The sequence below is a fragment of the Scyliorhinus torazame genome, chromosome 3, assembly GCF_047496885.1.
Source record: "Scyliorhinus torazame isolate Kashiwa2021f chromosome 3, sScyTor2.1, whole genome shotgun sequence".
NCBI classification, from domain to species: domain Eukaryota; kingdom Metazoa; phylum Chordata; class Chondrichthyes; order Carcharhiniformes; family Scyliorhinidae; genus Scyliorhinus; species Scyliorhinus torazame.
Window position 1 is genome coordinate 156,118,975 of NC_092709.1, and position 17,816 is coordinate 156,136,790.

Below are 17,816 nucleotides of genomic sequence, written 5' to 3' on the forward strand. Positions count from 1 at the left end.
CAAAACACCAATCAGGATCCTCCAGGGAGTTAGCAAATTACATATATCCCAAGAAAAGATAAATATATAATTTGTCCTGTGTCCAGTGGGGTCCCGCAAATATCAGTGTTGGGGCCCTTTCTGTTTGTGGTTTATATAAATTACTTGGTCATGAATGTAGAAGTGTTAATTAGTAAGTTCAGGAATGAGACGAAAATTGGTGGGGTGGTAAATAGTGAGGAGGATAGCCTTAGGTTAAACAAGGATATAGACGGGATGGTCAGGTGGGCTGATCAGTGGCAAATGGAATTCAATCAGGCTAAATGTGAGGTGATGCACTTGGGCAAGACAAACAAGGCAAGGCAAGGCATGATAAACGGCAGGACCCTAGGAGGCAATGAGGGTCAGAGAGTGTGCATGTACACCAGTCCCTGAAGGTGGCAGGGCAGGTCAATATAGTGGTTAAGAAGGCATATGGTATACTTGCCTTTATTAGCCAAGGCCTGGAGTTTAAGAGCAAAGAGGTTATGCTGGAACTGTATAAAACATTGGTTAGGCCACAGCTAGAGTATTGTTTGCAGTTCTGGAATCCACATTGTAGGAGGGATGTGATAGCACAGGAAAGGGTGCTGAGGAGATTTACCAGGATGTTACCTGGGCTGGAGAGTTTTAGCTATGAAGAGAGAATGGATAGATTGGGGTTGTTTTCCTTGGAGCAGAGGAAACTGAGGTGGGATGTGATTGAGATGTATAAAATTATGAGGGGCATAGATCGAGTAGACAGGAAGAAACTTTTCCCCTTGGTGGAGGGATCAGTGAGCAGGGGGCAGATTTAAGGTGAGGGGCAGGAGGTTTAATGGGGATGTGAGAAAACATTTGTTTACCCAGAGGGTGGTGTGAGTCTGTAACTCGCTGCCTGAAAGGGTGGTGGAGGCAGAGACCCTCATAACATTTAAGAGATATTTAGATGTGCACTTCCGATGCCACAAGGCATACAAAGCTATGGGCCAAGTGCTGGAAAATGGGATTAGAATGGTTAGGTGGTTGCTTTTGAACGGCACAGACACGGTGGACAGAAGGACCTTTTCTGTGCTGTAGACCTCTGTCTGACTCTAGAAAATAAAGGATTACAAGATTTTTTTTTTCATATTTCTTTATTCTCTTCCTTTTGCGCATTTTCTCCCAAATTTACACCGACCAACAATAAACAATAATCAGTAATAAACAATAATCAGTCACAAATATGTCAATCCTGGTATCGATAACAACGATCCCATCCTCCCACCAAACCCAAAACATTCGCCCACATGTTCACATAAACAACTGACAAAAAGGAATCAGGAATCACCCATGGCCACCATTAACACCCATCGCCCCTCAACCCTCCCACTCACCCCCAACTAATGTTAGATGTTATCCAGTTCGTGAAAGTGCACAATGAATAATGCCCATGAATTGTAGAACCCCTCCATCCTTCCCCTCAGTTCAAACTTAACCTTCTCAAGAGTCAAGAATTCCACAGGTCCCCCCGCCACGCCAGGGCACAGGGTGGAGAGGCTGCCCTCCAACCCATCAGGATTCGCCTTCGGGCGATCAACGAGGCGAAGGCTACAACATCTGCCTCCGCACCCGTTTCCAACCCTGGCTGGTCCGACACCCCGAATATGGCCTCCCGGAGGCCCGGGTCCAGTTTCACGTGCACCACTTTAGAAATTATCCTAAAAACCTCCTTCCAGTAATCCTCTAGCTTTGGACAGGAACAAAACATATGAATGTGGTTAGCGGGCCCCACTCCCGCAACTTTCACACACATCGTCTACTCCTTCAAAGAATCGGCTCATCCTCGCCCTCATGAGGTGTGCTCTATACACCACCTTCAGCTGTATCAGCCCCAACCTTGCGCACGAGGTGGAGGCATTCACTCTCCGGAGCACCTCACACCAGAACCCCTCCTCCATATCCTCTCCCAACTCTTCCTCCCACTTTGCTTTGATCCCTTCCAGCGGTTCCTTCTCCTCCTCCAAAATAGCTCCGTAGACCGCTAACACTACCCCCTTCTCCAGTCCCCCGGTCGACAGCACCTCCTCCAGCAATATGGAGGCCGGCTCCTCCGGGAAGTTCTGTATCTCCTTTCTGGCAAAATCTCGAACATGCATGCATCTAAACATTTCCCCCTGCTCCAGCCCATACTTCGCTTCCAGCTCCTTTAATCCTGCAAACCGACCCCAAAGAAACAAATCCTTCAGTGTTTTAATCCCCTTCTCCTCCCATTTCTGAAAATTTCCATCCCACCTCCCTGGCTCAAATCTGTGGTTCCCCCGAATCGGCATTTCCCTTGACATGCCCCCAACCCGAAGTGTTGGTGAAACTGCCTCCAAATTCTCAATGAAGCTATTATTACTGGACTCCCTGAGTACTTCCCCGAGGCTATCGGGAGCGGCGCTGTTGCCAGTGCTTTCAATCCCGACTCCCTGCACAAACTCTCCTCCATTCTGACCCACTGGGAATCAACCCCTCTTACCCAGCTCCGCACCTTCTCCACATTCGCCGCCCAGTAGTAATACATCAGGTTCGGAAGACCCAAACCCCCTGCCTGCCTTCCCCTCTGTAGTAGCACCTTTCTAACTCTGGCCACCTTCCCTCCCCATATGAACGACATAATCCTTCCCTCAATCTCTCTGAAAAAAGCCTTTGGCAGGAAAATCGGCAGGCATTGAAAAATAAACAGAAATTGTGGCAACACGTTGATTTTAATCGCCTGTACCCGACCCGCCAGTGACAGAGGGAGACCATCCCACCTTGCCAGATCAGCTTTCACTCTCCCCACCAAACTAGAAATGTTGTACCTGGGGAGCCCCCCCCCCTTCTCCCCCCCTCACCCCCACTCCCGGGCAACCTGCACCCCCAGGTACCTAAAGTGTGTCCCTGCCCGATGGAATGGCAGCCCCCCCCCCCCCCCCCCCCCCCTGTCCCCACCCCCGGCCGAGATACCACAAAATACTCACTCTTGTCTAGATTTTAGCTTGTACCCCGAGAAAGACCCAAACACTTGAAGCAGCTCTAATATTCCCCCTATCGACACACTCGGTTCTGACACGTACAACAGCAAATCATCGGCATATAAGGACACCCTGTGCTCTTCCATCCCCCCCCCCCCCCCCCGCTCTATTCCTTTCCATACCCCCGATCTTCTTAATGCGATGGCCAACGGCTCAATCGCGAGTGAAAACAGCAGGCGGGACATAGAGCATCCCTGCATAGTCCCACGGTGGAGAGAAAAGTATCTCAAGCTGATGTTGTTTGTGCGGACACTCGCCCTCAGCGCCTTATATAGTAGCTTTACCCAACTCACAAACCTTGGTCCAATCCCAAACCACTCCAGAACTGCCATCAAGTCCCCCATTCTACCCGGTCAAATGCCTTCTCAGCGTCCAATGCAAAGGATTACAAGATGAGCAGAGCCAGAGCCTATGGAAATGAAGCCACTCCCGCATATCACGTGACCTCTAATTTGGTCTTCTTAAAGATAAGAGAGCCATGAGAACGGAAGAGGAAAACATCTCAGGGAAACTTTGACTCTCAGAAAAATTTGTGGTATCCAGCATGACGATTTACAGATAATCAACAATGTCCCACACACTGAATCTGATAGAGCAAATATTTAGATTCACTGATTTATTTTGATTACTGAATCACATTTTCAGCATGCTCACATAATGCATATGATGCCATTTAAAAAGAGATGAGTTATTTGAAAGAAAAAGCTGCCACTCTAATTCCTCTTCATTTCTTGATTCAAAAACAAATACTAGTATGACAGGAATGTTAAATTTTATGAGACAAAGATAACAACTACTTCTCCCGCTGATTTAGAAATAGAGTCTGCGATGGGAAAAATCTACTTAAAAGCACCTGAAAGCTGAATTGTTGCTGCTCATTTAATACAGCAACTGGAATAATAATTAAAACTGTTCCAAGTTTTGAAATGTTAAACAAAATCTTGGAGATTATAAGCCTGTCTGTTTGACATCTACAGCAGGGAAATTCTAGACCACTTAACAGGAGTGAATTAAACAATTTGCAGTAACATAAATTTACGATGAATAATTCACCAACAAATTTAAGAGTTTCTTGAATAATTGGGAAGTCATGCCAAGGCAGTGCTTGTTACATATATGATTTTATTTAAAATTCAAGGTGAGTACAAAAGTTGTGAAATGGTTTCTAAATTACCCAATGCATCAGAGAGAGAGAGAAGAGATCACTAGTAATAAGTTGTGGACAGTTGATCCTTGTAGAGTATCTTATAAATCAGGTCCATGATTTCTGGTACTATTTGTAAATGATCCTAATTAACATTGTACAGTAGAGTTAAATCTGAGGATAATAACAAGCTGTTTCGGAAAACGTGATAATTTGGGGAAAGACAACATTTATTTAAATGAACAAATTACTCAAAAATGAAATTTAGCGCATGATAAGAAAGGTGGTGTACTGTAAATGCGTACTCTTTCCCATCATGCACTGTAGTGTCCTCATTGTCCGTGGGTTGCTAATCGCAATCTATGCCATGATATCACTTCGGGACAAATTGGAGAGGTAGACCCCAAAACAACCTGTCAGTATGGGGATTGAACTTACCCCCTTGGCATTATGCTCCATCACACACTAAACATCATCCAACAGAACTAACCAGCTCTGTGCTCCACAGGCTGTTCTCGAGGGCACAAACTAAAGAAACTTCAACTCCCGTTGAAAGGCTGTCAGTTCGATGATCGGCACTTTAGGTTTGCCTGAATCGTGCTGGTTTTCCAATGCAAGGAGCTGTTCACAATCAAATGTTGCAGACTGGCATATTCCAAGGTCCATGACTATGCAGAGGTGGGTACACTTAAAGCTCAGGGCAGATGCTGCAAAGACTCAATGGGGAAAGGCTGCACTGGTCTACTACCCTCATACCATAGTATGCTGAGGTGCCGCAAATGTGTGTCACAAAAAGTCCTCGGACTGTATGTTTGACACGAAGCATATAACTTGTGTCATGAAGAGCAGATTACAGCCACAAATTACTTACAGGCATACTGAACCTTAAGGAAGACTTGTGTTTTTGCATCTCGAGACGGTCAAATACACCGTGAGGGGGTCAACTGAAGGGTTCTACCGGAGATGGCAGCTGGTTATACTGTACTTCAGAGAATTGGATTGGATTGGATTTGTTTATTGTCACGTGTACCGAGGTACAATGAAAAGTATTTTTCTGCGAGCAGCTCAACAGATCATTAAGTACATGAGAAGAAAAGGGAATAAAAGAAAATACATAATAGGGCAACACAAGGTATACAATGTAACTACACAAGCACTGGCGTCGGATGAAGCATACAGGGTGTAGTGTTAATGAGGTCAGTTCGTAAGAGGGTCATTTGGGAGTCTGGTAACAATGGGAAGAAGCTGTTTTTGAGTCTGTTCGTGCGTGTTCTCAGACTTCTGTATCTCCTGCCCGATGGAAGAAGTTGGAAGAATGAGGAAGCCGGGTGGGAGTGGTCTTTGATTATGCTACCCGCTTTCCCCAGGCAGCGGGAGGTGTAGATGGAGTCAATGGATGGATGCAGATTTGTGTGATGGACTGGGCAGTGTTCACGACTCTCTGAAGTTTCTTGCGGTCCTGGGCCGAGCAGTTGCCATACCAGGCTGATCGGACTCTGTTAGCTGTTTGCGGGGGGGGTGGTACGGGACACACGATGAGTAGCTGGGGGAAATTTCTTTTCTATTTTGTTTTTGTTATTTCATGAGTTGCGAGGTTGTGGGGGGGGTGATTTGTATGGTGTTGGTGTTTTGTTAAAGGTATTTATTTTTATGTTTTGTAATTTTGTATAAAATGTTTAAAAATTAATAATGGGGTTGGTGTTGTGTGAGAGCAAGCAGAAAGCCAGTCACCACTCCTTCAGCTTGCAGGCGATGATCACTCCTCTCTCTCTCTCTTTCTCTGCTGTTGGAGGCAAAACGCTGCAGAAGCCACATTTGAAAGAAAATCAGAGAGCCTCTTCAACTACCCCATCAAACCAAGTGTCTCCAACTAACTCTGAAACTGCCAAAATCAGCTCTACCAGAATCATCCAACTTATCGGCTGCAACATACTTCCATCCTCACCTCATGGGCAAGCCAAGTACGGATTTGTATATTTTTGAATATAAATTTGGACTCGTAACTTCTCATTTCTGACCGGTATGTATGAGTGTCACGTTTTTCATTCTTCTTCTTGGGTTTTAGTTTCTTTGATGAAAGGAAATCTGGTTAAATTAGCTCCTTATTAAAAAATATACATTTAGACTGGAAAGGATATCTAAAAGGGAAGGGATGGATCCCTTTAAATTAACTTTGTTGTGACCAACCGAGGGAGTTGAATAAAGAAGGGAAGCCAGCTCATCCCTCCTCACCCAGAGCATAACAAAATTGGGAATTAACAAATTAGCGATCTCATCCGGGGACCATCAGAATACCCTTAATTGGATGTGTAATGAGGCCACACAGAGGGTCACGTAATGTATTGAAAGACACTGAACTATATTGCCCTTTAGGTTATGTAAAATTTTGTTTGCATTGGCCAAATATTTGTTTGCACACCATATGGTCTTGTTAAACAGATAATTACATCAATAACAATGATATTACAATATACCGACAAGAAACTTGGCATGATCAGACTCCAGACTGAAACATAACAATTTTGGAAACAAACTGTAAAAATAAAATATTTTCTTCGCAAAATAAAGAAATGTCGTGTAAGTCAGTCTGCAAAACAAATGCCTTTTTGAAACCCTGCATTGTAATTTGCAGTTTTTTCTCCAATTTATTTCTGAAATGAACCCACAAGAATAAAGTGTGAATGTATTCTGTGCTGACACCACTGAATCTGGATTTTGCTCAAAACCATCTGTAACCATATCCATAGTAACTATTATTTCTTTTATTTCTTTTCCTTAAAGTATAAGTGCTGCTTTACACAAAAAAATTTCTAACCCTGGTAATAAGCAAAATTGGTCCAGATTTTGCATTCAGCAGCAGGCACTGTTGACCTCAGTGGTGCTGTGGCATGTATTTCCTCTATTACTGTGTCATTTAATTCTGGCACCATTGAACAGTGATGTCATCAAGCAGACTGAGCACCCAATTAGACTGAAGTATCCTCACAAATAGCAAACCAGGAAGCTAAAAGCACTGATTATATTTCACTTTTTAATCATTTTACAACAAGGAGTGAAATAAAGATTGAGGTGTATACCGGAGATTAAAGGAGAATCTGGAATATCATAAACAAACTGTAAACAATATGTAGGTTTATCATGGAATGGAGGGAATGACATATCAGATTCTAAAACTAGTTTCCAAGGCGAGAGAGGTTATTCACAGTAATTATGACTGAGTATGCCACTAAAGGATGATGAAAGAGACAGAAAGTAAGATTAAACAAAAGAAGGGTATGTATGACAGATGTCAGGTTGATAATACAAGTCCAAACCCAGCTGAACATAAAAAGTTCAGAAGGAAAGTGAACAAAATATGAGAAGCAAAAAGAGCATGAGAAGAGACTGGAAGCGAACAGAACGGGAACCCAAAATAATCTTATTGGCAAATAAATAGTAAAAGAGTGGTAAAAAGAAGAGGTGGAACCTATGAAGCAGAGAGCACAGCTAAGGAACCAAATGACTACTTGCATCTGTTTTTACCAAGGAAGATGCCGCCGTCATAGTTGTAATGAGAGAGGAGTTTAAGACCCTGGATGGCTAGAAATTAGTGTTAGTCCTTAGTGTTAGGTGGGGTTACTGGGTTATGGGGATAGGGTGGGGAGGTGTTGACCATGGGCAGGGTGCTCTTTCCAAGAGCCGGTGCAGACTCGATGGGTCGAATGGCCTCCTTCTGCACTGTAAATTCTATGATTCTATGATAATCTATGAAATTATGAAGAAGACGTCATAGAAAGGCTCGCTGTAGGTTGAAAAATCACCAGGTCCCCATCAGAAGTATCCGATGACACTGAGGGAATGAGTGGAAATTGGATGGAAGAAGAGTGGAAATTGGAGACAATTTTGGCAACAATTTTCTAATCTTCCTTGGACATTAGGGTAATGCCAGGGGATAGAAGAATTGTTCAGAAAGGGGTATGAGGATAAGCCCAGGAACCACAGACTAGTCTGTTTAACTGCATAGGCAGAAAGGTTTATAGAAATGGTTATATGGGTCAAAATGAATAGTCACCTTGACAAGGCAAATCATGTTCAACTGACTTGCTGAATTATTTGATTAAGTACAAGTGAAGATCGAGAAAGCCAATGAAGTTGCGCTGTGCATGGACTTACAAAAGGCATTTGATAAATGCCACATGACAGGAACTGGACTTCGGTGTGGGATAAGACATGGAATGGTGGAAAGTTTATAGAGGGTGGAATGTGAGAGACCAGCCAGGAATGCATTGTAATAGTCAAGTCTAGGACATGAATGGGCAGATGAACTGAGACAACAATGAAGTCAGACAATATTACAGACATTGAAGTAAACGGTCTAAGTGATGGTGCAAATTTCAGGTCAGAAGCTTAGCTCAAGTCTAAATCACATTTGCAAACAGACTGGCTTCAAAAATGATACAAAAATTGGTGGGGTGGTAAATATTGAGGAGCATAGCCGAAGATAACAGGAGGGTATAGACGGGCTGGTCAGATGGGCTGATCAGTGGCAAATGGAATTCAACCCTGATAAGTGAGGTGATGCACTTGGGCAGGACAAACAAGGCAAGGGAATACATGATAAACGGCAGGACCCTGGAAAGCACTGAGGATCAGAGGGACCTCGGTCAGTCCCTTAAGGTAGTAGGGCAGGTGGATATAGTGGTTAAGAAGGCATATGGTGTACTTGCCTTTATTAGCCGATGCTTACAATTTAAGAGCAGGGAGGTTATGTTGGGACTGTACAAAACATTGGTTAGGCCACAGTTAGAGTATTATGTGCAGTTCTGGAATCCAAATTGTAGGAGGGATGTGATAGCACTAGAAATGGTGCAGAGGAGATTTAGGAGGATGTTGCCTGGGCTTCAGAGTTTTTGCTATGACGAGAGATTGGATAGATTGGGTTATTTTCCTTGGAGGAGAGGAGACTGAGGGGGGACGTGATTGAGAAGTAGAAACTTTCCCTTGGCGGTGGGATCAATGGCCAGGGAGGCATAGATTAATGTAAGGGACAGGAGGTTTAGAAGGGAAGTGAAGAAAACCTTTTTCACTCAGAGGGTGTTGGGAATTTGCTGCCTGAAAGAGTGGTAGGCAGAGATCCTCATAACATTTAAGAAGTAATTAGATGTGCACTTCCGATGCCAAAGCATAGTCCTGGAAAATGGGATTAGAACACTTAGGTTGTTGTTTCTGACCAGCACAGACACGATGCACTGAAGGGCCTTTTCTGTTCTGGTCAACCTCTAGGACTCTCAATAGAACATACATACATACAGTGCAGAAGGAGGCCATTCGGCCCATCGAGTCTACACCGACCCACTGAAGCCCTCACTTCAACCCTATCCCCCTAACCCAATAACCCCATCTAACCTTTTTGAACACTAAGGGCAATTTAGCATGGCCAATCCACCTAACCTGCACGTCTTTGGACTGTGGGAGGAAACCAGAGCACCCAAAGGAAACCCACGCAGACACGTGGAGCACATGCAGACTCCACACAGACCAGCAGGGAATCGAACCTGGGACCCTGGCGCTAACTACTATGCTACCGTGCTGCCCTGTTATCAGGGAGAGGGACGGAGTCCATGGCTAGGCAACAGAGTTTGGAGCAGGTACCAAAAACAATGACGTCAGTCTTCCCAATATTTAACTGGGGGAAATTTTGGACTCATCCAGTACTGAATTTTGGATAAGCGATCTGATAATAAAACAGAGTCAAAAGAAGTAGTGGTGAGATACAGTTGGGCATCGCCACTATACATATGAAAGCTAACACTGTGCTTTTGGATAATGCCACTGAGGGGCAGCATGTAGAAGAGAAATAGGAGATCCAAGGATACACCCTGGGGGGCACCAGAGGTAATGGTGTGGGAGCAAGAATAGAAGCCAATGCATGTATGATCCAGAAAATTAAAAGACATTCCCACAACAATAACAGTTTCAACCATGCTATGTTTTGAAGTGGGAGCAATCAATAACTTTTGAAATAACAAAATAATTGCAGTTTAAGAAAAATAAATGTGGATTACAAAATAATGTTATAGTGCAATGTTTTTGAAGTATGCTTGTGGTAACTATTTTCCTACAGCAAGACCCAGAATTTTCAATCATTTTACAAGTTTGATGCACACTATCCTACATATCAAACCTTCCAAACAGTTAATCAGTTCTGAATAGTCAGTTACACCAATTCATAACAACTAATGCTGGTCTGGTTAAGTGTATGTTTCAGTGATGTGCTAACATGAAGAATGAGTATCAGTTAATCAGGATTATTATTTTCAGTCCATACCATTTTCCTTGTCATGAACCATCGGACAAAAGCGCCAGCCATCAATGCTTCATTATTGATACAATAGCAGAAAAATCACATTCAAACTGGAAGATTGAAACCAGCAGTACAATTGCAAAACTCATCATGCCAGGTAAATTATAAATTTGACTTTGGTCAATCAGCACAATCTCAATATATGAGCAACAGGTGTGTCTTAAACGCACACATTTCAAATCTGCACATAATTTTTTCAAAAGTGACATTTAATCAGTCAATATTTCCCATAAGATTTCCTTGGAAATAATGGGTTATGCAGAATAGACATGTTTCCATACCAAAATTTTACCTTGCATTAATATTACAACTTTAACATCATGTTCCTGCTTAGCACTAAGATTCAAAAGTTTTGTTTTAGTGGCCAGCTCAGTATCTGACGTGATGCATCAAATTTAAAATGCTCCAATCCCACAATAATGTGAACAATTCTTAACTGCCCTCTGGAGTCACCTGGTCAGTCATTCCATTATATCAAACTACTATCAGAACGGATCAAATAGAAAGCCCACTGTCAAATTCTCAAAGCAACTTGGTGCAGGCAATAAGCGCACATGTTTCCAACAATGGCCACAATCCGAGAGTGAAAAGAAAATGCTACAACCACGGAGAGTCCAGAACAAAATTGGCATCACCCAGACTGTTGGGTACCAATTGGAATCAACAATTGGGACAGGCGTCTCTAGTACTTTATTGCCAGGAATTTGTGAATATTTTCTTCAATAGCTTCTCCATAACAAAAGGTGTGCTTGTTCTTGAGGTGGAGATCCTCTATCCATACCTGGGTAGCAGGATGATCCATGCTCCTGGGTTACATGCCTTTCTTCTGGCACAATCCCAGGTCAAAGGAGTCTTCTTCCCTTAACATATTTTCCATGTTTCCCTCCTCCTTTGTTATTCTGCAGTATACCTCCTCTAGACTCATCCATTGTTTCAATACTTCGCTCATTAATGCCCCTTGTACCAGCAGCACCTCCATTCTCCACCCAATCACAGATCACCTTTAGTTCTTCCCCGACTCCTTTCCCAGGCTCTATGTACTTGCCGAAAATCTAGTCATCTCTAAGAGCTGGTAGTTCTGATGAAAGATTACAACATGAAATGTTTGGGGTAATTTTTATCCAAAAATAAGTGAGTTTTGGTTGAATGAGGTGTTAAAATTTCAAATCAGATCCCAATCCACCTATTTTTCATTTTAGTGGAGGTGGGACAGAATGCCGACAATTTTTTAAAAATTCAATTATAGGATGTGGCCGTCGCTGGTTAGAACAGCATTTATGCCCATCCCAAGTTTCCCTTCAGAAGGTGATGGTGAGTTAGTTGCCTTCTTGAATCGCTGCAGTCACTGAGCTGTAGGTATACTCAGTGCTGTTAAGGATGGAGTTCCAGGATTTTGACCCAGTGACAGTGAAGGAACAGCGATATATTTTCAAGTCAGGATCACAGAATCCCTACAGTGCAGAAGAGGACCATTCAGCCCACCGAGTCTGTACAGACCCTCTGAAAAAGCACCCTAGGTAGGCCCATTCCCCTGCCCTATCCCCATAACCCCACCTAACCTTTTGGACACTAAGGAGCAATTTAGCATGGCCAATCCACCTAACCTGCACATCTTTGGACTGAGAGGGGAAACTGGAGCCCCCGGAGGAAACCTATGCTGACATGGGAGTACACGCAAACTCAAAACAAGGCTGGAATTGAACCCAGGTCCCTGACGCTGTGAGGCAGTGCTAACCACTGTGCCACACTGATGGTGAGTGGCTTGGAAGGGGATCTCCAGGTGGTGGGGCTCCCAGATATCTGCTGCTCTTGTCTTTCTAGATGGTAGTGGTTGTGGGTTTGGAAGGTGCCGCCTAAACCTTGGCAAGTTACTGCAGTGCATTTTGTAGATGGTACACATGGCTGCCACTGTTGGTTGGTGGTGGAGGGATTGTATGTTTGTGGAAGTGCTGGCAATCACATGGGCTGCTTTGTCCTGGATGGTGTTGTGCTTCTTTTTTAAAACATTATTTTAAAGTACGCAATTCTTTTTTTTCCCAATTAAGGGACAATTTAGCAAGGCCAATCCACCTACCTTGCACATCTTAGTGTTGTGGGGCAAGACCCGCCCAGACACGGGTAGAATTTGAAAACTCTGCATGGACAGTGACCTTGGGCTGGGATCAAACCAGGGTCCTTGGCACCGTGAGGCAGCAGTGCTAACCACTGTGCAGCCTTGGTGTTGAGCTTCTTGAGTGTTATTGGAGCTGCACTCATCCAAGCAAGTGGAGACTATGCCATTACATTCCTGAATTGTGCCTTGTACATGGTGGACAGGCTTTGGGGAGAGAGGAAATGAGTTACTCGCTGTAGGATTCCTCGCCTTTGAAGTGCTCTGGTAGCCATAGTATTAATATGACTAGTCCAGTTCAGTTTCTGAACAATGATAACCCCCAGGATGTTGATTGTGATCTCCAGAGATGGTACAGCTTTTATGGAGCCTGCACACCTCAATTTCAAGAATCTTTCTAATTTGAACTACTTTCAGCCAGGTTTCCCAAGCCTCAGATAAAGACTTTCAGATAAAGAATCCCAGAAGGGGAGAAGGCAAGAAAGACTGGACCCACAAGATTTACAGCACTGCTTGCACCACTGCCCCCCAAGCATAGCTACTTTCCTCATGTCACCCCATCTCTCTCCACCCCACCCCCACGCTCTCCCATGGTGCTCTCTCACCCCACGACCACAATATCTGCCCCTGTAAAGCACAATATTTCCCTTTCTCCCAATGCACCTTAAGCTACACCCTCGTGCTGCGGGCTTTCCCCGTCGTCTACTTGTCAGTCAGGGTTCTTTTTTAAACCTGTACAAAGTCTAAGAAACCCATACTTGAGAATCCTTCACCTCAGTTGCACCACCATTAACTATTGTTTCTCACTTCACGGGTGCTGTCCAACCTGCTGACCGTTGCCAGCATTTTCGGTTTTGCTTTCAGATTTCCAGCATTTAGCAGTATTCTACTTTTGGTTGAGAAACAGCCTGGTGGCAGGTAGTTTTTTTTTTAAGGTTAAGTCAAAAGTTAAACATCCCGGGGAGGTGGTTCTGTGCATTAAGGGTTGCTCTTATAGCTCTCTGCCCAAGAGAACTCACTTTACAGTAAGACTATAACTAAATCTGAAAAGGACAAAAACGGTCATATTTTTCGAAAGTGCCTCTAATAAGGAATTATCTACAAAAATTGAATAAAAAAACACAAAGGTTGAATTCAATAAATGGAAAATTTTAAATGAGCTTCGAAGTTTTAACTGGAGCTATACTGCACTGGGCGCCGTAAGTAATTGAAAACTTTAACTCCTCAGAAGGTGCGTGCACACCCCCAGCTACCCAGAAATTTAAAGAATGCATTGGTTTAAACAGAATAACACCCTATGCTGATATGAGTATTACTGATTGCACACATGCCCCTATTTCGCACACTGGCAGCTGCAGAGGGTTTGGAACTTTGTGTCGCTCAGAGAGCAGCTCGCGAGCTTGAGGAGCGGCTCATCCTCGCCCACCCCGGTCAGATAAATCACAGAGCCAGGCCGGGGATAAGCCTGGGTGTGGATTTCATCAGCTGACCGTGTGTGTGTGTGCTGCACGGCTGACCCCCGCAAGTTCCACTCAATCCCTGAGCTGACCCTCCGCCAGGCGGAGGCTGCATCAGACTCGCACCTTTAGCAACGGCTGCAGTTCACCGAGAATCGGTCACCTCCTTCCTCCGCCGTCTCTGTTTTTACCTTTGCTCCTTCTCCCGCCCGGGCCTTTCCTCACTGAAAGTCTCGGATCGATCACCTGGCGGCCGGGGAGCAGTTGAGTGACAGAACGGCCGGGGGCGCGCCAGAGAGGAGGAGAGGCAGGGGCATCCAGGGCAAGCGCGCATTCATGGCACACACACACAAATATGCAGGTTAATGCTCAACGTGTGCACATCCAGCCACCCACTGTCCCCTATTTCAGAGGACTGTCCCTCGTTTTAACTATTTGTCCCATGGGACGTCTTTTGTCTCAGAATGACCTTCCAGGGTGTGTTTGAGTAACGGTTTCAGCGTGATTGCAAGTGAGTGGGCAGGGCAGATTATAATGTGACACAGCAAGGTAAGTTATATTTTTAGTTGACCATGCTATTGTGGGCTCAACTCCCTCAACCCAATCCCTCTCAATTTGAACCACTGGGTCCCCTGCCCACAATCAGTGTCCCTTATTTCATAAGAGTGAGTCACCCTGGTTGTCTGCCCCATCTCTGTCATTGTCTCTTATATCCCCCACATCATTCTCTCATATCTTTCTTGCTCTTATCCCTTGCCCTGTCGTACTAGCTGTCTGTGTTTTCGGCTGTCTTTCTGCCTCTTTCTGACTTCTCTTTACCAAAATCTGTAAGGCGTTTGCCTTTTGTAATTTTTTAAATTCATTTACAGGATGTGGGAGCCGTTGGTTCAGCCTGTAATGATATGTATATAGGTAAGCCAATGAAAGGTTAATTATTACATCTCCGTGTAATTCAAAGACTAGAGGGCAACATCAGATCTCAGTATAAATATCAGACCTCAGGGAATGCTATGTAGTTAGCAAAGGAGAGAGACTGATCACAGCGCGAGGAGTAGTTAAGATTAGAGAGAGTTAACATGCGGATATCATTAGTGACTACTAGTTTATAGATTATTGCTAGGCAGATTCAACGTCACTTTATTACTAGTTGTAGCTCATTAGCGTGTGCGAACTTCATTTAATTAATCGTTATCTAATAAATTAGTTTTGATTCAATCTAAAGATTGGTGGTTTCTTTGTCATCAACTCAACGGATCAACCTGGATCAAAAGGCAAAGAACAACGACATATTACCAGTTTTTTGCAGTACACACTCAGCACCCGGAGATATTAAATTTTTGAGCATAACAGTGAGACATTTGAAGAAAGGTATTGCCATGTAACTGTTTAGTAAAACCTGCTAAGCAGACCAGGCAACTTACATTTTTTTTTTACAAATTTAGAGTACCCAATTATTATTTTTCCAATTAAGGGCCAATTTAGCGTGGCCAATCCACCTGACCTGCACATCTTTGGGTTGTGGGGGTGAAAGGCAAGCAGACATGGGGAGAACGTGCAAACTCCACAGGGACAGTGACCCAGGGCTGGGATTCGAACCCAGGTCCTCAGCGCCACAGTCCCAGTGCTATCCACTGTGCCACATGCCGCCCTATTACCACCAAAGATAATCTAACATGGTACCAGGAGGTATACTGTAGATAATTTAGTGAGGATCTAGTAAGAAACAACCAAGACGCAATTCAAAGTTCAAAGCACCAACCTGTTGCTGCAGAACATTAATGATTCCGGGACTGATGGAGAAAGCTCAAGCTCCATGACAACTCCGGATCACCGGTAAACTTGATGTTAATTGGAGAGTGTTCAAGCAGCAGTTTCAATTGTATTTAGATGCTTCAGATTTAAATAATGCGAGTGATGCACATAATATAGCTCTGCTTCTAACTATGGCTGGTCCACATGCCATCAAAATCTATAACTCTTCAATTTGTGGCAGATCAAGATAAAGCCAAATTTGAAGTAATCATTGCAAAGTTTGATCATTATTGCAAAGTTCAGACAAATTAAACTTTTGAGCGTTTTATTTTCAAAAGAAGAATGCAAAACAAAGGCAAATCAATTGATTGCTTTGTAACTGATCTCAGACTGCTAGCTCAATCTTGTAACTTCACTGTATTGAATGATTCAATGATTCGGGATCAAATTGTCTTCTGTATAATTGATGAAAAGCTCAGAGAACGCTTGCTGAGACAGAAAGATCTCACACTTGAAAATGCAATTGAAATGTGCCGTTTACATCAGTTATCAAAAAGTCAGTATAATGAATTTTATCTCCGCCAACAGGGCGCAAAAATGAACCTCGAAGTAGAATGTGTTAAGGCAGTGTCGCAGATGAAGAAAATGCGCATTTCAGATGTCAGCCATCTTGCGCACGTGCATTCTAAACCTACATATGAGCACTTTGTTAAAAGATGCGAGATGGATGAAGACCCATCTGCGCATGCGCGAAGAAGTTTGGTGCATGATGACATATACGTAATGACATGTGGAAGGTGTGGAATCACCCACCCTCAAAGAAAACGTCCTGCTCCAGGAAAGATTTGCTCACAATGTGGCAAATAGAACAACTTCGCTGCTCAGTGTAGATCCACTCGCACATTTAAATCGGCAAAGTCAAATTCAAAACAGATTAATGTTAGAAGTGTGGATACAAGGCAAGAAAGTTTTGAAGAAAAATTTTCCGATCATTTAGATGCTTATTTCTTTGGCAGACTCGTTCTTCGTTGGCATCATTGAAAGTATGATAGAACCACAGAAGTCTCGTCACCTCTCAAGATAGTCCACTCCATCAACATCGATACGGAATGGAACACAGTATTACAAGTCAATAATTCTCCAATGTTAGATCTGAGCTTTGGTTAGTCTATCTTCCATGTCACCGCACGATATACACCACTCATCAGATTATGAAACAGAACTTCATGTATGGAGTAAATTGCTTTTATTCAGTTTGAATGATCAGTCTTTTTCACTTGCAATACAGAGCCTCTTTAAAGTTCGTTTTGTCCAAGCAAATACAGAGTCCTGAGTTAAATTCAATACAAATCAAAGCTCTAATGGTTCTTCTAATTGAATACAGAATTCAGAAAGTTGAAAATAGAATCAAAATAGCTGTTCAAAGCAACAGAGCAGAAATGTAGCTTTAGAGATTAAAGTAAGTGATCCTAGAATGAATTATTCAAACCGGCATGTGCACTTAAAAGATGACTACTGTCATTAATGCCTCTCCCCTTTCTAGCTGTGATTGTGTTAAAGTTCTTTCAAAGTTAATTCAATTTGATATGCATTTGTCCATCAAATTTTAACATGAGGTGATTTGCAATATGCCTTTCTTATGAATCTTATCGGTTGCTATGAAAACCGTTTCTGGGAGTGTTGCCCAAAATCTTTGACTTGGGCAAATATGTCCTTGGTTTTTCTTTCTAGGTTTATATCTTGAGTATTCTCATGGGAAACAGCCTCTCTCACTGTCTGGTGTGTTTTAACAATATATTACAAGAAGCCATTTTAAGTTGGGGCCATTTATTCCTTTAATTAGTTATATACTAAAATGGTAGATTCTTTACGAAAAAAGGTAGAGTCTATCAGTCCCCCCTTTTGATTAGTCGAAAGATGAATCAAAAATGAAATAGAATCAAAGAAGGAGAGGAATAAATGCAATAGGACA

General features: G+C 43.2%; 1 protein-coding gene across 1 annotated transcript in view; it reads right to left on the minus strand.

Moving 5' to 3' along the window:
- The window catches only part of LOC140408768 (LIM domain-binding protein 2), a 728,711-nt gene extending 714,326 nt beyond the window's left edge, over positions 1-14,385 (minus strand). The window contains exon 1 of the mRNA XM_072496432.1: positions 14,219-14,385. The gene's annotated coding sequence lies outside the window, so the exon portion shown is untranslated. The remainder of the gene's footprint in view (positions 1-14,218) is intronic.
- Between the last annotated feature and the right edge of the window lie 3,431 nt (positions 14,386-17,816).